Here is a 24756-nt window from a genome sequence, read left to right as displayed (position 1 = left end):
GTGGAAACCTGGCGAACAACTACTGGAAACATTTGACCTCTGTAATTGCAAACAAAGGCTATTGTACCAAATATTAGCATAACCTCTTATTCAGGATAATACAGGTTGACTTTTAAAGGCGGACAAAACAGGTCTTTGAGGGTCAGAATTCTACCTGATAGACAGGTGTTCAAATACTTATTTGCAGCTGTATCACACAAATAAATCGTTAAAAAAAATCATACATTGTGATTTCTGGATTTTTCTTTTTAGATTATCTCTCTCACAGTGGACATGCACATATGACGAAAATGTCAGACCCCTCCATGATTTCTAATTGGGAGAACTTGCAATATAGCATTGTGTTCAACTACTTATTTTCTTCACTGTATATATTGCATACATATCAAAAGATGTACACTCACTGGTCATAATAGTCGGTAAATCTGCACATATTGAGGTGTCAAAAATGTGCATTAAGGTTTTTTTTTTTTTTCTGTTTAGCAGAATTATACATAAACTCCTGATCCAATTTTTACTTCATCAATCCCCATAGGTAATGTGTGGTTCAGACATAATTCAAGGAAAAATTCTTTCCTTTCCTGAGTGACATTGTAGTTACTTTTATGAAAGGAGATGTTTGAGCTGGATTGGAGATGTACCTATTAAAGTATCCCGGGAGTGTATATAATTACCAACACTCACCATTTTTGACCAAAATATTGAGTGGTAAGTCATACTCCTTAAAGCTCTGGACGAACTGACGGATAGACTGTAGAGACTCGAGGTCGTTTCTTGAATTCCACTAGAGAAAACACACACACACAAGCACATAAACGAGAGCCATTGCAAATGGATTATTTCGCTGAACCATTTCGTTGGTAAGACATCAAAGAGTTTTAATCAGCTCTTACAGCAGCCTCAGTGCCATCTCGTCCGACAATATAGGCACTGCTGTTACAGCTCAACTTTACATGGAAACCTAATAACTATGTGTTCCTGAGCGCTATCATGATGTGAAAAAAACTGTATATCAGGTTTGGAGCTGGCATATGGCATGGACTCATAAGAAGTGAACTAAAGTCCGTGTAAAAAAATACAAGGAGAGACTGTACTTTGGCAGTAAACACATATGAGAGGCCGGGACAAAGCTAAGCAGAGGTGGGTAGGAACGCGCTACATTTACTCAAGTAGTATTTTTGCTAAAACTCCACCTCTGAGTGCATTAAATACACTGTACTTTTGACTTTTACTTAAGTATTTATGTGAAGAAGGATTTATACTTCTACTCTGTTACAATGATCGCCACGCTGCTCACTAATTTATCCATTCATGTGTGTGCACATCTATTTTCTGAGCAACTTATCTTCACGAGGGTCATAGGAGCTCTGGAGCCAATCCCAGCTGTTATCGGATAGGTGGCAGAGTATATATATATATATATATATATATATATATATATATATATATATATATATATTCATCCCTTTTCTTAGCCACATATCCTCACAAGGGTTGCGGGGAGTGCTGTAGCTTATCCCAGCTGTCAATGGGCAGGAGACAGGATACACCCTGAATGGTCGCCAGGCAATCGCAGGGCACATTGAGACAAACAGCCGCATCCACAATCACACCTAGGTGCGATTTAGAGTGTCCAATTAATGTTGCATGTTTTTGGGATGTGGGAGGAAACCGGAGTGCCCGGAGAAAACCTACTTAGACACAGGGAGAACATGCAAACTCCACACAGGCGGGTCCGGGATTGAACCCGGGACCTCAGAACTGTGAGGCCAACGCTTTCCAGATGAGTCACCGTGTCGTCATATACATTGTATATATGAATGCCGAATGTCTGTTGAGAACGCATCCTGTCATTGACTAGTCTACATGTCAATCATTACACCCAACATCAGTGGGACCATGTGTAATATAATAGAATGAGTCAGGATTATTTTGATGTCTTCTGGAAGTTATGGTCAACTGCTTTCGCAACTGACTGAATCTGTGGCTGTAAAAAGAGAGTTTATTTCAATATTCAATGATGAAGGGAACCAAGGGGAACACCATCCAAGACCTAGATGCTTTCTTTATAGGCTCGTCGTTCTGGAGCTCATTTCCAGTCCCTTTCCTCAAAATGTTCATCTTTAAGTTCCTGAATGGAATTATTCATAAAATAGCAAAATCAGACCACCCAATGAGTATCATACTAGCAGGAGCTTTGATTTGACAAACTAAATGTTTGTTTTTGTTCCAAGGACACCCAAACTGGCATGAACACATTTTCAATAAAATTAACTTGTCCATCAATTAATGAAGAACTAAATAAAGCACAGTAATTCATCATTACTCATGGCCAGAGGAAAACCACCAACATGGCCTCACTGAGTCCCCACGTTCTAATCTTCAATTTCTCTCTTATATTAAACAGCTGCCTTACAATTGTTCAAATGATTATCTTGAAACTATAATACTTGATAATTTCGTGAAACAGCTGTTTATTCCTGCAAACAGTAATGAATGTGCCATATTTTGTGGCAATTTTGATGCTTGTGTGAACAACTCAAGGGTAGCCCATGGAAGCTTTCAGTGTAAGAGCTGCCTTACGACAGAGGACTCACTCCATCATTTGTGCACGGAGGCCTTTAGAGCTCAATGTCACCTCGACACTACCTAGACACATCTGCTACATTTTAAACAAGGTCTACAAATCATTCTGCATTGAAAACAGCACATTTTCCACATTATATATTACATCAGAATAATACAGACTGCAAACTAATATGATAAGGCAATGTGATAAAATGACATCCCAGACATTATCAAATTGAAAAGTCCAAGAATTTCTTGACAATTATAAATTGAAATCGGCAATCCAAGACAATCTGTGATGCTGCAGATGACTTCAGCAGTTATTTGTATTATGCTGATGTCTGCTAAAGATATGTTTCACAATGTGTGATTTGGTCTTGAAAATACATGCTACAAAATCACATGATGAATGAGATTTTTTTTGTTGTGGGGGGTTCAACAACAGAGAATGCATTCATTGATACTTTTAGTGAAGGAAGGGTTTTAAAAATGCCTGAAAAAATGTTTTGGCTGAAAAATTGAAAGGATGTTGTTAAATCTTTCTACTAGCTTAGAAAATGTCATCTTTTCATCTGAGAAATGCAATGGAGTTCACAGAATTAAAAAAAAGCCCCCCATGCGTACAGAAAACAAGTCAAGACAGTTGATGAACTTTTATTTCAAGTAAATAATACAGCTATGGGTTACTATTATTACCCAACACCTCACCAAACGAATAAAAGTGTCACTGAGTTCAATGGTATTTATTTTTAAAACACTGTAACACTTTAGGTTAGACTTGACTGATGGAGAGCAAACTTTAATAAATATCTTGTTTTTACAAGTTCAGGTGTTACACATTTGACACAGCCTGCCAGGAATGCCTGGACACATCCAGAGAAAACCTCCCTGAACAGCCGGTAATTAATCTGAAAGTTGGCTTCCACCAATGCCTTAATAGAGTTCAATTTATGGCTTTCATCTTCCTGCATCTGTCAAATGAATTCAGCATCCCTGCAAAAGTTTAAATAACAGTAACATCTAAGATCATTAAAGCTATGATGAATGCATGAATCCACCTGGCTTCAAAATCTATCTTCGACCCTGCTTGTGGCTGCAGTAAAAACGATTAGGCTGGATTATACACTACTTGAATCTGATATTAAAATGTGCTTCTGGTAAACACATCATATTTCTCCTCCTGCTTACTAGAAGGGGATTTTACTTTTAACGCATGCTTCAAGGCATATATTAATGACACGGATATGGTGACTAATAACATGTTTGTCTTTTACCAGAAAAAAATATAAAGATATAGTCACCTGTGATGGCCTTGACTGAACCCTGCTGTTCTTTCTAAATGAGGGTATAAATAAAAACAGGAGGAACAATGAACTGACCCTTCTAAGAGCACCTCTTATAAGAAGACCCAAACAAGGAAGTAAATGGGTTGACTAAGAGATGTCGGATAAACAACGCTGGGACTGTCAAGAATATTAGGTCTGGGCAGGATGCCAGTATTCACTCCTCCACTAGCTGTTATTATTCAACTGATGGTAGCAGACAGGGCAGGTGGCATGACGGTCAATGCCAGCTTGCAGTGTTAATGCAATGTCAGTCTCCTAATCAAGACTATGTACGTGTTAGTGTGATTCAATTGCGTTTATTTGGTCGCAAGGGCACCCTTCTTTTATATATACAAAACCACAAAAAAAAAAAAACACGACAACCTCCAAAGGCCATTTTATACTCCCACAGTCTCACAGTCGACAACGGCTGCATTGCATCACATGACCCACACATTGCGTCACACAGCATTCCTTCATAGCCTGCCACGTACACATCCAAAAAAGTTGCTGTGCGGGAAAAGCACTGATCTAAAAAAAAAGACCGGATGGCTCATTGGCCACCAAAACTGAAGTTGCCATCAGCCATCTTGATATTCCCAAAAGAACCATGCCGACCTGTGCAGCGACAGTTTTGTGGCTATGAGAAAACATTCCACAGTTAAGTTAGAAAGATTTACTTTGACAATGTTAAAGTTTATTTGTAAAGCGTTTTTTAATTTCTGATGAGCTTAATTCACTTGAACAAAGTTTTGATTACGGTTCTTGTTGTTCACTGTTCACTCTGCTTCACCTTGAAAGGCCAACGGTTTTTCGTGAGAAAGCGATGTAAATATTTTTCCAACCTTCATCAGTGTTTAAACAAGAAAACACATTTTCTGTGAAATTTTTGATGAATTTCAGAACTGAATGAATACAGAACGCTGCAAAATGAATTTGATTTTCAAATGCAAGGAAACAAGTTTGAATTTTCTGTCTGAAATAAGACATCGCAGAGACAACAAATGAACAATGCCTTTAGCGTGTATTTTCCCATTGCGAGTACTTATTTCCAAAAATATATCTAAGTGATTGACTTCAAATGTAATGCTTTTAAGACAAAACATGCTTAGTTTTTTGCTATGTTATGATGATCGTGCTTCACAGCGTATTTTGGGAAAAGTTAACATGTCACAGAAATTGGGCCCTAGGTAATATGCCCGTTATGTATCTTTCCTTTGCACTTAGCCTTTTTTGGCTTACCAAGTCGAATTAAAAATCCTTCATATTTCCAGAACTGAAGAAATGTCAAGATCATACGACCAGTTCTAATATTATATGCCAAACTTTGAGAAAACCCCCACCATAATCCAACCTGTAAACCATGTCCTCCACACGTTTTGGGAGCACCAAGATGGCGGCCAACTGGCTTCAACCAATCGACATACCGCTCGATGTCTATGCGCTATCCAGTCTTTTTTTTTTTTTTTTTTAAATCAATAGGGGAAAGCTGCGGACCAATCATTTGTCATGATTGGTCCATTTTAGTCACATACTGTGACGAGGTACTCCTCCTGGCTCCACATACCACCCACACTGCCGCCTTCTTTATCGATTTTGCAGCATAATTTAATGTATCATTTTGTCATTAAGGTCCATTTGTTCAAGCAGACACTCTTCTACGGTCGCTGCTGTTGTTGTTTTGTTCCTTGTTCCGAAAAGGAAAGTAAAAACAGCTACCAGAAATGTGCTGAAGAAACTCCGCCCTATGACATCCTAGCAAATACCAGCTGTAGCGACAGCTCTGACTGGGAGAAGAACTGCAGTACGTTTTAAAAATGGTGTGTGGGTTGCGTTTGAGTATAAAAGCAAACTCCGCGCGGGATAGCCACAGCAACATCAGCGTGGTCACTAAGTTTAAAAAGGCCTTAAAGTTGCACAGAAACTGTTCTGAAATCCTTGTTGACCTTCAAATAGTTTGAATTGAGAATTTACTAAATTAAGGAAATACCAATAACAGATTTTAGCTATTAAATGTTGAATATGTACGTTTTTAAATTGCTAGCAATATTAGCGTGAAAGCTAATTTCAGTCACCACCCCTGCCGGCAAAGCTTGTGTCCCTCCAGAAAGAGACTGGTTCAGTGCAGACTGCCCTCTTTTAAATGCTCCAGCTTGAAAGTGTCTGCAAAAATCACCAAAACCAAGTGCAACCTGTCTCCGCGCATATTTACGCTATCTGGTGTGATCCATTTATGCCGGTCAGAAAAAGTGTTAGCCCTAACCCTAACCATAGCTCAAAAATTACACGAGATGTTAATTCCATCCATCCATTAACTAAGTCGCTTATCCTCAACAGGGTCGCGGCAGTGCTGGAGACTATACCAGAAATCTGTGGGCAGGAGGCGTGTTACACCCTGAACTGGTTGCCAGCCAATCGATGTTAATGCCATTCTTCTAAATTTATTGTCGACTTAGACGTATTGAGCAGGCCAAACAAATCCGTATTAACATTAATCATATTTGTCGCATTGACCATCACTCATATTTAAAACTCTGAGGCCGAGGTAGCAAAAGAAGAAACAAACCTCACTTCAAGAATTAATCTCGTAGCTACTCAGCGAACTGAGGACTTGTCAGGCAAGAAGCATGATGGTTGCTAGGAATCGGGATATTTTGTGTGGGTAAGAAGCAGAATTATTTCCTATGCTAAGCGATATTATTTGTTACACAAACATGCACGCACACACACTCACACGCACACACACACACACACACACATGGACATGCGCTGGTTTTCTTACTTCATATTTTTAATCCAAGCTTTTGGTTTGAGGCGGATTGTGTAACTTTCAAGTGCAGCGTAACTAAAGTTATTGGACAGACAGAGTTGCCAGTGGCAAGCACATATAAATACCTTGTATCTGTGTCTAGCCTGTATCTCTGTGTGTCTGAATAATCAAAACTAAAATGGTTTATAGCTTGATTTCTTTTTTTTTTTTTTGCCTTTTCCCCTAGGGTCACGCCCAAGTGAACCAAAAGAGTCACAAGGTCAATAGACAAACCAATGTTAAATAGACGGTTTAATACTACTTCTACTCATTATAATGTAATACAAATAATATCTAACAATTCCTAATAATAACAATACCTAGTGAGGATGAGCAGTTCAGAAAATGGATGGATGGATAATAGTATCACCATTTTTACTCATAGTACAGCGTTGGCCTAGATGTTTAATTGGCAAGTACACTTGGCACTATTTGGACAGAAAATGTTTTCAAGTCCTTCATATTTTACTGAACATTTGTGAGGAACAAGCATATTAATTACACTATTTGACAAAAAAAACCTGCCCTCTACAAGTCCTGAAAAGTGCAGCCAAATCCTTTACTTTTATTGTAGAGTGAAAGGTTTGGGTAGATGAAATTTAAAGGTTCAATGAGAGTTGTGTGATGCCTTTCAATCCTTTCACAACAGTCTCTTCCTGTCGTCGTTGTTGTTGTTGGACTTCCTTTTGATCCTGCTAATGAGAATCTCCTGTCGTGTCCAGCGTAGAATATGTTTGCTACCTCTTCTCCAAACAATACCATAGACTGAGTAATAGACATTCAGGCTATGTATTGTTTTAATAATCAAAGTGATAGAACACGTTTGGGCAACTAAACACACCTGTCAGTCTTAGGTTCCAACTTTTACACAAAGGAAATAATGGATGGAAAATTAATTACTGGTAAAACAAAAGGTGCTATCTTCTAAGTTGAGGGTCTGATCGAGATTAAAAAAAAATACCTGGAAATAAAAGCTGAAATGTTGATCTCTTGTCTCTTTTTCATCTTTTGATGTCAAATCAAATGAGTCTACAGCAAAAATGAAAGAATTGCTCTCACTGTTCAATGCTCTTGGAGGGGAGTGTACTGGTATTTTTCTATCTTCTATTGTCATCTGCTCACAAATATTTAATTGGGCATATTTCATATGACCTTTGACTCGTGGAATCTTTTTTGTTTTGCCAAATAAAAGATGATACCATTTGAGATGTTTAAACACAAATATTTGAACACCCTACTAAATTGCAAGTTCTCCCACTTAGAAATCATGGAGGGGTCTGAAATTGTCATCGTAGGTGCATGTCCACTGTGAGAGAGATCATCTAAAAAGAAAAATACAAAAATCACAATGTATGATTTTTTTTAATGATTTATTTGTGTGACACAGTTCCAAATGAGTATTTGAACAGTTGTCTATCAGCTAGAATTCTGATCCTCAAAGACCTGTTAGTCCGCCTTTAAAAGTCCACCTCCACTCCATGTATTATCCTGAATCAGATGCACCTGTGTGAGGTCGTTAGATGCATAAAGACACCTGTCCACCCCATACAATCAGTAAGACTCAAACTTGTAACATGGCCAAGACAAAAGAGCTGTCCATAGACACCAGAGACAAAATTGTACAACTCCACACAGTTGGAAAGGGCTACGGAGAAATTGCCAAGCAGCTTGGTGAAAAAAGGTTAGTTTTGTGAGAAATGGTCCAAAGTTGGAGCAACCATTAGAAAATGGAAGAAGCTAAACATGATGGTCAAGCTCAATCGGAGTGGAGCCCTATGCAAGATATCGCCTCATGGGGTCTCAATGATCCTGAGAAAGATGAGGAATCAGGCCAGGACTACCCGAAAGAACTTGGTCAATGACCTGAAAAGAGCTGGGACCACCGTTTCCAAGGTGACTGTTGGTAATATATTAAGACGTCATGGTTTGAAATCAAACATGGCACGGAAGGTACCCCTGCTTAAACCAGCACATCTCAAGCAAGGCCCGTCTTAAGTTTGCCAATGACCATTTGAATGATACAGAAGATTCATGGGAAAAAGTTTTGTGGTCGGATGAGCCCAAAACCGAACTTTTTGGTCATAATTCCACTAACCGTGTTTGGAGGAAGATGAATGATGAGTTCCATCCCAAGAACACCATCCCTACTGTGAAGCATGGGTGTGGTAGCATCATGCTTTGGGGGTGTTTTTCTGCACATGAGGCAGGATGAGTTATTCACAGATTTCACCAAGAAACATCTCTAAATTGGAAAAGTATTATCAAAATTCCTCTCTCGCTCAGACCAATGTGCCTGGCTGGAAAACTGATAGCCAATCAGCGTTTGCCATCCCTGCAGTGCTTCCCGTTCTGACCCCCCATTGCTCGTGGATACATTTCACCGAACAGAGAACATCCACTATCTGGCATTTTGTGGCAGATTTTTGTGAAAAATAATTACAAACAAAACAAATCCATCACTTGACATGTTATAGAGGGGGTGAGGCACTAACGACGAACAGTCCCATTATGTGGATCGCGGAGATTTGATGCTTTTCTGAGGAGTTGGTTTCGATGTAGAGGTTATACAGCAAGTGTGGCCAGACTTTTTCCCCCCCAAATTGTACTTTTCAACCAGTCAGCCTCTCGCGAACGACCGGCGGCGGGGGGATGGGTGTTGCACGCGCAGATCGGCGTGAATAGTAACCAGGAAGTGTTGTTTGCTCAGAGCCAACAAAGCGAGTATAACAGCAAGTCGATGCTCCGTGCTATTACTACTCACACCATTGAGCAAACAAAAGAAAAATAACAACGTACAATGTTTAAGCATTTGAGCCAAAATGCACACAGGCAGATGTCGACATGGGGGGAGGAGTGTGGTGTTGAGGACAAACAATAAAAGTCCCATTATATGGACCGCGGCAATTTGATGCTTTTCTGAAGAGTTGGTTTCGATGTAGAGAATATACAGCAGGTGTGGCCAGACTTTTTTTTTCCTTCCCCAAGTTGTACTTTTCAAGCACTCAGCTTCTCGCGTTCGACCGGCGGCAGGGATGGCGGGAGGGAGTGGCAGGGGGGTTTGCATGCACGCATCCCGGTAAATGGTAACCGGGAAATGTTGTGTGCTTACACATATATGTCCATCCATCCATTTTCTTAGCTGCATGATAGTCACAGGAATGCTGGACCCTTATCCCAGCTCTCAACGGGCAGGATGCAAGTTTACACACGCGCAGACACGGGGAGAACATGCAATCTCCACACATGGAAGTCCGGGATTGAACAGCTGCGCCACCGTGCAGCCTCATAAAATATGCTGTTGCTTATACAGTACCAGCACGAGAGGCTATAACCAAGCAGCTAATAAGCAGTAAAAATTAGATGCGTGCAGATTTCCCCTGCTGGTGAATGAGCCTCAACTGTGACAGCCACAGCTTTATCCTGTCAGGTTAATCCCATGGGAGGTTAAAGAAGGATAAATTTGGGTGCGTTTTCTCAGTTTTGTTGCACAACACGTTGGCATCTTGGCTTAGCTAGAACGAATGGTCTGCAATGCTAAGCACCAGCGACTTCAGGGGCGGAGTCAAGGATGTTTCTTCCGCCTTTGGCTGTGAAAGCTGGCACAAATACAGATTTTGCTTGGATTTAAAAAATGTTCTTGATTTTAATTTTTTTTCAATTAATGTCCAAAATATATGTAATAATAATATGACTTCACATTGGAGGGTTTATTGTACATACGAAATTTGGGGAGAGTCTTCCTTTAAAGTCCATGTTTCTGAGCGACCTGTCTGATCGAGAGAAGATCTGTGTAAAGGAGTGGGCCAAAATCCCTCCTGCAGTGTGCAAACCTGGTGAACAACTACAGGAAACGTTTGACCTCTGTAAGTGCAAATAAAGGCTACTGTACCAAATATTAACATTTGTTTTCTCAGGTGGTCACATATATATTTGCAGCTGTATCACACAAATAAATCGTTAAAAAAAATCATACTTTGTGATTTCAGAATTTTTCTTTTTAGATTATCTCTCTTACAGTTGACATGCACCTACAATGAAAATTTCAGACCCCTCCATGATTTCTAAGTGGGAGAACTTGCAATATAGCAGGGTGTTCAAATACTTATTTTCTTCACTGTACATCATTACAACCAAATGTACAGGCTACGTCTTTCTGTCATTTTTGGGTTCTCATCTTAATCAAAATCAATTGCAATTACATTCACTAAGTTTGAAACATAATCACACCAATGACACACATATGAAAATGTTATCTTGTAAAGTTTTTCTAGAGCTGTCCAAGTATTCTGTTCTCAAAATCAGAATCATCTGTATTTGCGAAATGTGTCAAAAAACACACAAGGCATTTGTCTTTGGTAGTTCCAGCCACTCTAGTACGACAACCGACAGAGAATACTTTTGAGAAATGTACACTATTCCAAGCGATGTTCAAAGATACACTAACAGCAACATCGGTTCATTTATTTTCTACAAATTATGCTTGTGGCTGTCGTTGGGGTCTCGGGCAGGCTGGAGCTTTTCCCAGCTGATTTTAGGCGAGGGGCAGTGTGAACCTTGGACTGGTTGCCAGGCAATCAAACCGTAGGTAACACAGGACAACACAAATGTTTTTTTCAAATTTTCAAAGGCTCAAAGAATACTCACCACACTCACAGAAATCTGACATACATTTTGTAAAGTAACACTCACACTAGTACTATTTCACATATGCAAGTCTAAGCTAAATAAATGAGAGCGACAAACACAGAAGTAGCTGTACCCCTTTCAAGAGATGAAAGCACATACTTTTATCAGATTGATTTAATCAAGGCCAAAATATTTGGTGCAAATAACACGAGGCGTGCCAAAGAGAGTTTGGACAGAGATGTTAAGTGTGCCGCTACACATACTAATGAGAATCTATTACCGGTTCATTCAACCACAAATATACACACATTTTCATTCAGTGCACAAGCATCTGGCAGCAGTCACCACCTTGTCCCAAATGCCTCAGTGCCTGCCAATTACAAAAGAAGTGATCAATCCCGCCACAGCCTCGTTCGAGGAAATCGACTTCAATGATACTAGCTACACGCCTGCTGTCGCTGAGCTTGACAGTCACTGACACACAAGTAGGACTCCAGCCAACAGGGCTTCAGCTGCTCGGACTGCAGTGCCAGCTAAGGCAGGTTGCTCCCCAGCTGGGGGGGGGGATACTTGCAAATTTGTGTGTTGCCTGCTGATGGCTCAAACAAAAAAACGGAAAAAAATAACCACCATTCAATTTTTTTTAATTTCAGCAAAATTCTAAATAATCGATTGCTTTTAGAAGTATCTGAATGAGTCAACCTTAAAAATTAAAATACAGTATGTCATTAACAATAGAACATAAGGTCAACTACAGTATGATCAACATTTCATTTGTTTGTGTGGGGGAATATGGTTGGTTAGCTCATATGTGTCATGGTCTACGTTTTGGTTGGGATGGTTTTGTATCTTGCTTTCCATAAGTCATGTGCTCATTTTGTTAACTGTGTCCACCTCTTCTCGTTTACCCTCCTCCCTTGTGCTGACCAATCAGCTACCTCCAGCCACTCATGTCTTGTCCAGTTGTTCCTCATTGTTTTGGTCGGTCCATTGTTTGTTGATGTCCTGTTTATTCGTGCCTATGGTCTCTGTTTCTAGTACAGGTTCATTTATGAGTTTCTTTGTTAGATTATTTGGTTGTTGGACTTTTTTGTCTGCCATTTTTCAAATTCTGATCAAGTTTTTTAGATTCCTGGACTCCTGGCTTGCATCCCTGCTTCTCTACAGTCTTTGCCTTCCCTTCCTCGACGTCACTCGACCGACCACAACAGGACCCAGCGGGAAGAACGCTGCGTTGCCTGTCATGCTGGGAGTCTGCCTCCCAGTGCCCTCAGCCTGCCAACCAAAGCTACCCTCCTCAAATAAACCCTGACGTTCCGTCTCCTCTACCCTGTCTCTCTACCCAACCCCCAACCCCTACTCCCTCCGTAATTATTCTCTATGCCCTACCATTTTATTGCCATGTTTGTAATTCTAAGTTTTCTATTTGCGTGGGTTTTTGCTGGGTACTCCCCTTTCCTCCCATGTCCCAAAAACATGCATTAATTGGGCTCTCTAAATTGCCCCTAACTGTGATTGTGAGTGCGGCTGGTTGTCTCGATGTGCCCTGCGATTGGCTGGTGACCAGTTCAGGGTGTATCCTGCCTCCTGCCCGTTGACATCTGGGATAGGCTCCAGCACTCCCACGACTGTTGTGAGGATAAGCGGCTAAGAACATGGATGGATGGATGGATTTTTCTGATTGTGAAAATGACTCCCATTCAACGTGTTGGATTCAAACTCTGACACTGATAATTTTTTTTTTGTTCCATCCCTAGTTTTTCACATCTAGGTCAAATTTTGTCACATCTCACCTGCGAGTCCAAGCCCAAGTCCTTTCTCTCTGACCTTTACTTGGGCACCCATTTGGGCATCCATCCGGGACCTCCACATAGTGGTCAGTGGAGGCGCCCAAATAAAGGTCAAATTTTGTCCTTTTTATTCCCCCTGTTCTTAAGTCCCTAATGCTTTTTCCAGTCCCCTTACCGGTTTCCATTACTCAGTTATGTCCATCCAAACCAACCCCCCGAGTCACCTTGTTCCGTGCATCCCGCTTCCTCGTTCGCCTTCCCGACTCCCTGTGTACTCTCTCCCTCTCGTACCGACTCCTCCCAAAACCTTAAAGGCGGCAGGCTGAGGAAGTGACTTCAGGCTCCCCACTACCTCTGCCGGTAGGGGTCGACCTGCGGCCGCCACCTCTCCCTATTGCCCGGCTCCTGCTCTGCCATTGGATTTCTAATCATGGACGTCCGCCTGAATGGCCCCGTAAAGACCCTGGTGCTTGGTGTCCTCGCCAAACTCCTGAACGGCTCAGTCGAGGACCTCACTTTGGGAGGCCTGGACTGCCACCAGACTGAATCTGATTCCAGCATTAGGCTTTTGCTGCATTTATGGTCCTGCGCAGCATGTCCAGTTGCTGTCGATCAGTTTCATCCATTCCCCCGTTCTGCACATTCTATGTCCTTATTCTGCCTGACTGGGGACTGGGGAAGTCCGGTCGTTGAGTTAACAATGTATCGGATAGGACATGTGACATGTACTCTACCTTGAAAATCCAATATCATTTAATGGTGGTTTGAGAAGATTTTTATCGGCAATTATGAATTTTCATGGGTGCCGCCATTTTGGCCACTCATATGACCTAGGTGCGCGGATGTGACATATTACATGCGCAAACAAAGGCTCGCTTACATTGTGACACAATTATGGCCGGCGTTGATTTCTCTGATTTATCCTCATAAGATGAAGAAATAGCAGTATCGGTTATGTGTGTGTCTGTGTGTGTGTGTGCACACGCAGACGCGTGTACTCCTTTAAACGGCAAATATCTGTAGGAAGGGTCTCAACTGTTAGTTTCTATTCACAAACTCCCACACACATTCACCTTTAGCCTCGTTGTGGTCTTCGTGGATCTTCCTGATGGCTGTCAGACCCTGTTGTCTGTCCTTACAACCTGAGTAGAGGAAAGAGACAGATTAACACGTCAGATGAGCTCCTTTACAGTAGATGGTCATTATCACTATGGTAAATAGTTTTCATCACTGCACACAGCTCTGTCAATAAGAAGATAAGTATCCATCCATTTATTATCCAAGTAGCTCATCCTCACAAGGATCACAGGAAAGCCGGATTCTTTCCCAGGTAGCTTCGGGTGAAAGGCGGACTACACCTTGAACTGGTCACCAATCAGTCGCAAGGCAGATATCAACACCATCACTGGGCGAGAATCGATCCCACGCGGCCCGCACCAAAGTCAGGCGTGTGTACAATTGCACCATCAGTTACAGAAGGTACCGTAATTTCTCGAAAATAATGCTTGGGAATGTCAGTATGTTGTGTGATGAAAGCAAAAGACGTAACATCAATCTCCAAAGTACATTCAAACTGATACTAATGTGGGGTGAGGCTAATACTTCAAGTAATCTTTTATGAAAAGGAAAAAGGATATTTTAGACAAATCAAATCAGTCAAAGTGGACCTATTCAAAATACCACAATTTCTCAAAAATAATTTTTCCAATAATATTTTCAAAAAGTTAAGAGCACATTATATTTAGATATTGATGAAAAATAAAAAATACAATCATATTGCATAGTCACATACAGGTACATAGAGTGGTAAAAAAAAAAGGGTATACATATAAATTTCGAAATGATATTCATATTCATGATATATGAACCACGAACCTGAACTCTGACCTCCTCGAGGTCGGGGGGGGAAGCTTTGCATTTTACAATTGTTAGCACCAAACATCAGAAACAACTGCCTGTGAGTTTGTTTTAAATTAAACTAAGACAAAAAATCTGGACTACAAGGGGTAGTTGTGCAGCCGCTTTGAAATGAAATGTGTCATCACTCCGGCCGATGACACGACCAAACTGGAAGCAAAACATCGTGAGAAACTACAAACTACGATCATACGATCATTTAAAAAAAATAGCGCACACAATTGAAATGCTCGTGTTTTTAAAAGTGCCCATTATGATCATTTCTACGTAGTTTGAGCTCTCGTTTTGATAGCAACCTGATCCTATGAAGATTGTAGCCAAACAGGGGAAAGAGGCTGCACTGTTAGCATGGTTGACCTTCCCCTCAAAGCGCTGACAATAATGAGGAATAAAGGGAGAACCAAGACTCTTGGGATTAAAAAATGTTTCCTCACAAACGCCATGGATGGCACAGAGGATGACATGCTGTGGCAGGAAGATGAGATCACTGTTCATGTATGCAGGAGGCATCAGAACTGGACCAAGTAATGAATGATGAGTTTGACAGTGATGCATAAAGGTAGCTAAAATGGATATTTTTCAGATTGGAGATGAGTCAGATGTTTCTTTTGAAGTCTTGGCCAAGGATGTGTACTGCAGTGGGTAAACCTCACTATGCACAAATGTTTTATGCACAAATATGTAATGGAAAAAAGTGAAAAAGTTAAACATTGTAAAAAAGTTTATTTAAAACTGTAGTATGTGTTATCAACAGTATTAATAAAATGTTATGCCATCATTGATCATTTATTTTAGTTCATAGAGGGATTCTGCTCTGACAATTGCAGTGACCAGGACAAGCATGTCATGTGGCCTGTCCCGAGATATATACAGTATTACCGGTGCATCGGTACATGCACAAAGATTATTATTATTGATTGTTGTACAGACGATGTTTTGAAAAACAATACAAGTACAAAGAATAAAAGTACAAACCTAGCAAAATAAATATACAGATAATTCCTAATGTTTTGAGCATATGGATTGCAGCAAATTTGTGGTGCGCAGAACATTTTTCCAGATTTTTTTTTTTAGGTCAACTTTGGGGGTGCGCAATATACTTGAGGATACATTCTACTCGAAAAATTACAGTACGTACTTACTACTTTTATAAAACATTACAGATTCCATTTTTAACATCCACTAAAGCCCTGGTCACAGCCAAACTCTGCGCCAGTCATTTAAAAGAGATTGTCTGCATATAAACGAAGTATACTTCTTTAAAGGAGAAATGGGAATATCAAAGACACAGGGGACAAATTTTCAAAAGAAGCAGCACTTGAGATTATTTGTCTTTTAGTTTGTTTTTCACACTAATTGCCAGGTCATTTACAGGCCATTCATACTCATTCTGTTATATCAAAAATATCCAGGTTGCAAATTTTCAAAGCAGAATCACTTTATTAAGAGGATGACAAAAAACTGATGAATAACCAGCGTGGGAATTTACATTTACACTTCAACAGGGTATAGACACAAACACTCAGACGCACAAATCATGGATTATCCTGCAGGCCTTTTCAAGGACACAGCATCATTTAGCCTGATGTACTGTTGCTCAGGCAGGGCTCCTCAGGGTGGTGTCTTGCTAAAGTCACACACAGACCACATGGAAGATTCATTGATCTAGATTTGCTAATGGGCCAAATGTTAATGAGAATGCTGATTAAAACTCTTATTACCCCAAATTGGAAATAAAATTGAAAGGAGTTAGATATTTTCATAAACAATAACCCTCCAAAACTTCAAGAAAAAAACTTTGATAAAGAGATGTAATAAAAGTACTCACTTTTGTCAGATATAATTCTAAATAAATATTTCCATTGCTTTGAGAAAGGACATGGATCCTAAATGTTTGAACAGAATTATTGATATGGAAAAATAGGTTAAACGCTGACTCAACTAATTAATCCCCGGAAGTTTGGAAATTTAAAAACTGCACAGGGAAAATGACAACTAAACTCTAACTTACAGGGACTAAGAGTTTCCTCAAAAAGCGTGTTGAAGATTATATTTGTCAGAAAAGGAGGATTTACTGTGTGGTTGTTGAATTATACTGTACTGCATTGGTTTTGCCCAATAAATCCAATAGTGAGAGGATGTTGCACATCCCGACGTTGACGTTGTGTACTTCCTTTCTGAGCATAACGGAGGTCATCTGTCATTGCTTGCAAGGACTGATTACTGGGTGAAAATTGAGGCATATTTCCAAAGTAAATGTGGATGTTGAAGGGGAAAGCAAAACACTCACACAGCATCTTGAATGTTCTCTGCAAATCTCAATGAAGTCAAATGATAGTCAATTTGTGTTAGTGGGATTAGATTATTTGGGTATTTGTGAAAGGAAACTATGCAATGTGTATGGCAACTACCGGTATTCTGAGTTCATTATAGCATGGCACGGGAAAAGAGGATCATTCCTAAACGATAGTCATTACATTGTAGCACCAACAACATGTACTGTACCTATTAACTTGCATTCTCATTAAAAAACAATGAGATTCTTAATGAATGTTGAACAAAATCAATACTTTGGCCCTTAAGGATCTGAGACGTCTAAAAGCAATATATCCCAAAAACGATGAAAATTTCCAATTACATGGGTTCGGAGACGTTCAGGGAAATCATTAATTTCAAGGCTATCTTTCCAAGGACCCAAGAGGTGACATCAAGTGTGACATCCCATAGAATTATAAAGGGAATAGATTCATAATGTATAAAAATATTACACCCAACTCTGCACTGGCTGCTCTGTACAATTTAACAAACACCACAACACAGCAAGTCAACAATAATATCAGAGTATCAAAAAAAAAAAGTTAAATTCAGACATAGTGTAGAAAGATGCTACGGGCTCCAAAGTGGCCATCAGGTCCATATATTCTTTCATTTTGAGTTTCTGTAGCATGTATGACAAAGACCTCAATGTGAGCTTGTATAAGAAACAAGAAGAATGAACATGTGCTTCATTCATCATTTGAATATATTGAAACTGTATTAATTGTGTATAGGTAAGTTATCACTCAACACATGTACAGTGGTGACTTGAGATATCAGTCCTTTGCCTGATTTTTTTTTTTTTGCGCTTTGACTTGTGAGCGCAAACTTGAGATATGCGCGGTCTATGTGGCAGTGGACTATACTTAACTCCCTTCACATGCAGCAGTTTGGCAAATAAACAACTCATCAAAAACAAGCTTAAAGCTTTTTAATGCAATATAAAACAGAGAATTAAATGTGTATTTATAGCTATGTCTTAGGAAACTCCACTTAATGCTAACAATGAATGCATAACACCAATCTCATGCTAACAGTTAGCAGTGATAGTTGGACAGTTTTAGAAGCAATGGCTATTTGGACAAATATAGTGGTGAAACAAATGGCGACAGATGGTACAAGACTGGCAGGCATGTATTCTTTATCGTCTGTGAAAAATGTGCGCTATTACACCATCTTCCAGTCACTTGCACTAGCAGTAGAAGGTTTATTCTTTGCGTCTGCATGAGAGTATTTTACTGCCTCCTGGTGGTCAAGACAGGAGCAAAATGAATTAGACTGCAACTAATGATGCACAAACTGTTTAGTTTTTTTAAATCAAATTTTATTACATGTTTTTATTAAGGACACTATTACAGTGCCATTTGTTTTGAGGGGGCAGCTGGAACAGATTAATGACATTTCCATTCACTTCAATGGGGAAAGATGATTTGAGATAGTGTTTTGAGTTACAAGAGTGGACGTTGAAAAACGTCTATCTCTAGGTACCACTAGCCTTTAATCCTTCATCGTTGTTGTTTTTTTGTTTTGTTTTTTTGTTCATGTGCTCAATCTCACTTTCATCTCATCATTCTATTGATGGTGTTTCAGTCCTTTGATATTGATACAGTATATCATGCAGTTGTTAAAACAAAAAATGTTATCTTTCCAAACTCCCACCCCACTCGAAATGTGCATCCCTCTCTGAAAGGAGAGGCATCTACATCCACGTTGTCATGAACATTCTCACCTCATTGGAGGATAAAAGGATGGTGCTGAGGGAGCAGCTTCAATCTCTACTGGAATTTTTGAGACTACAACAGATGTTAGACTTCTTCAGGTATGGATTTTGTGTGTGTGTGTGTGTGTGTGTGTGGTGTGTGTGTGTGTGTGTGTGTGTGTGTGTGGTGTGTGTGTGTGTGTGTGTAATCATACCCGCAGATCAACTCTCATTTGTGTTCCCTTTCATCTTCAAGGATACTCTGACACTGACTTCAATAAACGCAGACTGAATGACTACTGCTAAACTGTTTGTTTCCTAGCTTGTGATTGGAATTGAGAATGTTGAGTTAACCTTGAAGTGGAGAGATATGAGGCGTCACAAATTTTTCAAGCCTTTGTCTGGAAAATTGGAGTTGGAAAGGTCCCGCATGATTCATCTCAATATTTTATGCATGGACTTAATACTTAATGCAGTCAAAAGGTAAACGTAGAATAAAAATGCAAAATTTTGATATAAAATGTACCAACATTGTTTGGGAAGCTAAAGACAAGAGGGAATGTTTTGCTTTAGCTCTTACTAAAATCTAACTATAATTTCTCAGTTGTTTTGAATGAATCCAGGAAGGACAACATATGTGGTCAGTACCTTTTTATGCTCTTTGAGGGTAAATGATGGCTCGTCGAAAGTAACCTGGGTTGCTAGCTAAACTATTAAATATGGATTAAAATCTCCTCGTTTAACCTATTCTAATTCTAACAGTGGGAAATAGTGTAGTACTGTACATTATTGTGAGGGGTTAAGGATGAAATCATTCAATGAATAAAAAATACTATAGCTGGCCTTCTTGCAAGGGCATTTGATATGTTATTGCATTTATAAACAGAGCATATTCTTCAGTATTCATTTTATTCACTTCATCTTGGTATTCTATACAAAAAGGTAAAGTCACTGCTCTTTGGGAATGTCACTATGTAATGAAAGCAAACGACGTAACATCAATCTCCTGAGTACATTCAAACTAATGCTAATGTGTGGTGAGGCTAATACTCCAAGTAATCTTTTATGAAAAGGAAAAAGGATATTTTAGACAAATCAAATCAGTCAAAGTGGACCTATTCAAAATAACGTAATTTCTCGAAAATAATTTTTCCAAAAATATTTTCAAAAAGTTTAGTTAAAGTTATCGCATTACATTTAGGTATGGATGAAAAATAGAAAATACAATCACATTGTATAGTCCTGTACAGGTACATAGAGTGGTAAAAAATTTATGCATATACATTTTGATATGATATTCGATGTCTTATGTTACACATTTATATTTATTACGGTAACGTGCACCCCCAACCGGAACTCTCTAACCTCTTCAGGGAGGTTGCATTTTCCGATCGTTAACGTAGCATGCTTGTTTCTACTGCACCAAAGATCAGAAAAGATTCCCCATGAGTTTGTTTTAACTTAAACTAAGACAGAAAATGTCGACTACAATGGCTAGTTGTGCAGCTGCTTTTAAAAGAAATGTGTCATCACTCGTGCCGATGATGGCGCCAACCCATAAGTAGCGCGGCAGTCCGAAACAACGATAGCTCAATGGCTTCAGGTGGGTATCAAAACAACGTGAGCTCAAACTACGTAGTACGAGCGTCATGGGCACGTACACATTTGAAATGCTCGCTTTTTTTTAATGTGCCAATTACAATCGTTTCACGTTGTTTTGATACCCACCTGACGCCGTAGTGAAAGATGCTACCGATTGGAGCCGAATGGAGGGTGAGAGGTTGCACTGCGTAATCCAAACTCTTGGGGTTAAAAAAATGTTTCCAAATAAATGCCATGGATGCCATAAAAGATGATGTGCAGTGGTAGCAAAATGGGATGTTCATGATGCAATGCAAGAGTTCTACAGCGATCCGCCAAAGGTGGCCACTATAGATTGTTTTCGGATTGTTTCTTTTGAAGGATCGGCCAATGATGTGTAATGTAGTGGAGAGACTGCACTATGCACAAACGTTTTATGCACAAACATTTAATGCAAAAAAATGTTTAAATAAAACAGTGTTAAATAGTTTATATTTTTAAGAATGTAATTTGTGTAATCAACAGTATTAATAAAATGTTGTGCCATCATTGAGCATTTATTTTACTTGGTTGAGAGATTCTCTTCTGACAATTACAGGGACCAGGACAAGCGTGTCCATGGCCTGTCCCGAAATTATATCACCGCTACATCAGCACATGCACAATGATTATTATTAATAATTGTTGTACGGACAGATTTTTGAAAAACAATACAAGTACAAACCTAACAAACTATAAATACAGATCATTTCTAATAATCTGAGCATATGGGTAGCAGCAAATTGGTGGTGGCATTGTACAATGGTAGAAGGGTTTTCCTGATTTTTGTTTAGGTCAATTTTGGGGGTGCGCATTAGACTTCAGGATGCATTATACTCAAGAAATTACGGTAAATGTTATGGAATGATTCAAATGTTTTGTTAAAACGTATGCAAAAATGATTACTATAAAAATGTCACTCCTTTCCAAACAAATCTGAGGAACAAAATGCATACTTTCCCAGTGTAATTAACTGAAACATGGAGCGCACCACTTTGAAGAAACTAGCAGAGGACAGAGCTAAATCTGATCGGGATACAGAAGGCCTTATTGTAATGAAGCGCCTTGCAACAAGTTAAGAGTAGCCTTTCAGCATGGTTTCAGAAAGAGAAGACATTGATATTTGCGAACAAATTTGACATGGCAACATCTCTGCATCACTCTTAGTCTTTTAAAAAAAAGACATTTGGCGTAAAATCCACTTTCTATAGCAGCTAACCCTCAAGAATATAAAATTACTTGGGCATCAGTCCTCAAAAATCAACAATTTTTTTTTTTTCTGGGGCCTATTTTCCACTTGTCTTTACTGTTGTTCTCATCTCTTCTGTTTTCCAAATCTAAAATTAATATAAAATGTGATGGAATGGCCACTTATCCTCACAAGGGTCACGGGAGTGTTAGAGCCTATACCAGCTATCTTCGGGCAGTAACGCCCTGAAATGGTTATCAGCCAATCGCAGGGCACACTGAAACAAAACAGCTATTCACACAATCACACCTGAGGGCAATTTGGAGTCTCCAATGAATGCCTGTTTTGGGGATGTATGAGGAAAACGGAGTGCCCGGAGAAAATCCCTGCAGGCAGGGGGAAAAAAAAGTTTCCAAAACCTTCCTGGACATACAAGAGCATGAGGAAAGACTATTCTGACTCACATTTCTAAATTATGGTTTATAAGCATCTACAGATGAAAGGGTTTATGAGTCAAGAAAATGAGTGAACCAGGACACTGCCACTGTCGACTTGTCATTTAAGCATACTTGAGTTTATTATTGCAACCTTTATCCCCCCAGCGCTTTAATTTATTGCTGTGTTAAATTCATAAATTTATCCTGTGCTTCGTTATGTTTATTGTCCTATTTAGAAAACACATGATCAGTGTTGGAAAAAAAGTACTTTGGAGATTATATAAGGATATAAGGATTACTATGATTAAAATTACAACTATTATGTTGTAAATTCAGTAAATAGAGAGAATTTATGGAGTTGAGTGTAAAAAGATGGACACCAATATCTGAAACCGCTGTCAAATGTGTGTTTACTCGCTTATCTTCTCTGCTCATGCTCTTTGCATGGCGGCAACGTGGAATATGATACTGTACCTATGATAACATGTGCCCCCAGCTTGGCCATGGGGCGGGGGACCTCATAGCCGATTCCCCTGCCTCCTCCCGTCACTATGGCAACCTTGCCATCTTGTCGGGGCATCGCTGGGAGAGGCAGAAAAGGACAGACTGTTATCAGATATAATGTCACCAGATTAGGAAGATGTTTACATCATGTTAAGGACTATTTCAAAGCCATGTGAAGTGACAATGTCAATAAAGTAATCTTCAAGCTGTACTTTTTAAGAATAAAAGCTTATTTTTATTATATCTGGCAGGCCTACTACAAGAACAACTAAGACGGTACTAGTTTGTGTGAAAAGTATGAGAACTTCAGGACACCAGTATGTACCGTACAAAACTGTTTACATCGGTGTCGTATAAACGGAACCCCGTTGTAAGAGGAGGACTCCCTTTGCAATAACTATGCTCCGATTGGGTGGTAAATCACAGACTGGAAACCAATGGGCGTCTTGTGCTCCAGTTCAAACGAAACTGCATAATGAAAAAAGACCATTTAAACTTCACAGTCCGTCACAACCAAAACGTACGCGGCCACAGATCATGCATCTAACGGAATTATAACTAATATGCTTTTATCTCATATTCGGCATGAACAATATCTAGTAAAAAGCAAATTAGATAATTTAGCAAGGCCACTGGAAGTGTTTGTTGGATGCGAGAGGGAGCCGTTGAATACGAACCGGCAACAGAAAGTAAAACGGAACCAACCTGGCAATTTGAAACGTTTGCTGGACAGTTGAAGCACAAGAACCCTCAAGCCGAGCAGGTAAGGCTTGTTCGCCGAAACCACACGGGAGAGAACATTCTATCTAGCTTGTTTGTTTTGGTCTCGCCGAGCTGGCAGAGACGAGCAGCGAAGAGCCTGTGTGCTTGCGCGTGCCCGTGCCCGTGCGTGTGCGTGTGTGTGTGTGTGTGGTGTGTGTGTGTGTGTGTGTGGTGTGTGTGTGTGTGTGTGTGTGTGTGGTGTGTGTGTGTGTGTGGTGTGTGTGTGTGTGTGTGCAGGACAGGTTCCAATATGAAGTTGAAAAAAATGTCAACTCTTGTGTTCTTCCTCGTAATACTTGACATCAAGACGTTTTTCAATGTACTTGATTTTATGACTATTTCAACAGTAGGTCAAACTTTAAGACAACTTTTTTTCTTTGTTTCCCCCAGTCTTTCATCTTCTCAGTAGTATAAGTGAATTTCAAAATTAGAGGGCAGGGGCAATCTTTAGATCAAATAGGCTACGTTTTATCTTTATTTTTTTAAATAGGCTGATTGGTCAGGTCATTCTTAGAGTATTTATTTTAAAAGTTAAGAAATGTTTGTGAATTGGTGGCACGGTGGAATTGCTGGAAAGAGTTGGCTTCACAGTTTTGAGGACCGGAGTTCAATTCCAGCACCGCTTGTGTGGAGTTTGAATGCTCTCCACATGCCTGCGTGGGTTTTCTCCGGGGATTCCGGTTTCCTCCCACATCCCAAAAGCAGGTATTTATTGGAGACTAAATTGCGCCTAGGTATAATTGTCAGTGTGACTGTTGTCTGTCTTCATGTACCCTGCAATTGGCTGGCAACCAGTTCAGTGTGGACCCTGCTCCTGCCAGATAACAGCTGGGATTAGTTCCAGAACTATATTCTGTTTTGTGAAATATACAGTATTTTATGGTAACATCCAACCATCAATTTTCTTTACCACTCATTAGGGTTTCAGGTGAACTGAAATGTTGCCTTCCAGACTGCGGGCGCGGTGAGGAGGGATACACCCTAAACCGGTAGCCAGTAAGTCAGAAATACAGACAACCATTAACTCGTTCATATTTACACAATCACTCAGCAGGAAAAGATTCCACGTTGCCTGCACGGAACTCAGGCGAATGCACCAGTGCACAAAACTCTGACCGCATCTCCACCAATTGATAAATTATTTTTGAAGGGGGCCCTCTTTGAAGGTGCTGTGGGGGTTGGGGGGTGGGGTGG

The 24756-nt window shown here is 39.8% G+C and overlaps 1 pseudogene; it reads right to left on the bottom strand.

The window, feature by feature from the left end:
• The window catches only part of LOC133512509 (dehydrogenase/reductase SDR family member on chromosome X-like), a 44786-nt pseudogene that overhangs the window by 5675 nt on the left and 14355 nt on the right, over positions 1 to 24756 (bottom strand).

Source organism: Syngnathoides biaculeatus, chromosome 14, assembly GCF_019802595.1.
Source record: "Syngnathoides biaculeatus isolate LvHL_M chromosome 14, ASM1980259v1, whole genome shotgun sequence".
NCBI classification, from domain to species: Eukaryota; Metazoa; Chordata; class Actinopteri; order Syngnathiformes; family Syngnathidae; genus Syngnathoides; species Syngnathoides biaculeatus.
Note: the sequence above shows the minus strand (reverse complement) of the source record. Positions and strands in the feature narration are given on the sequence as shown.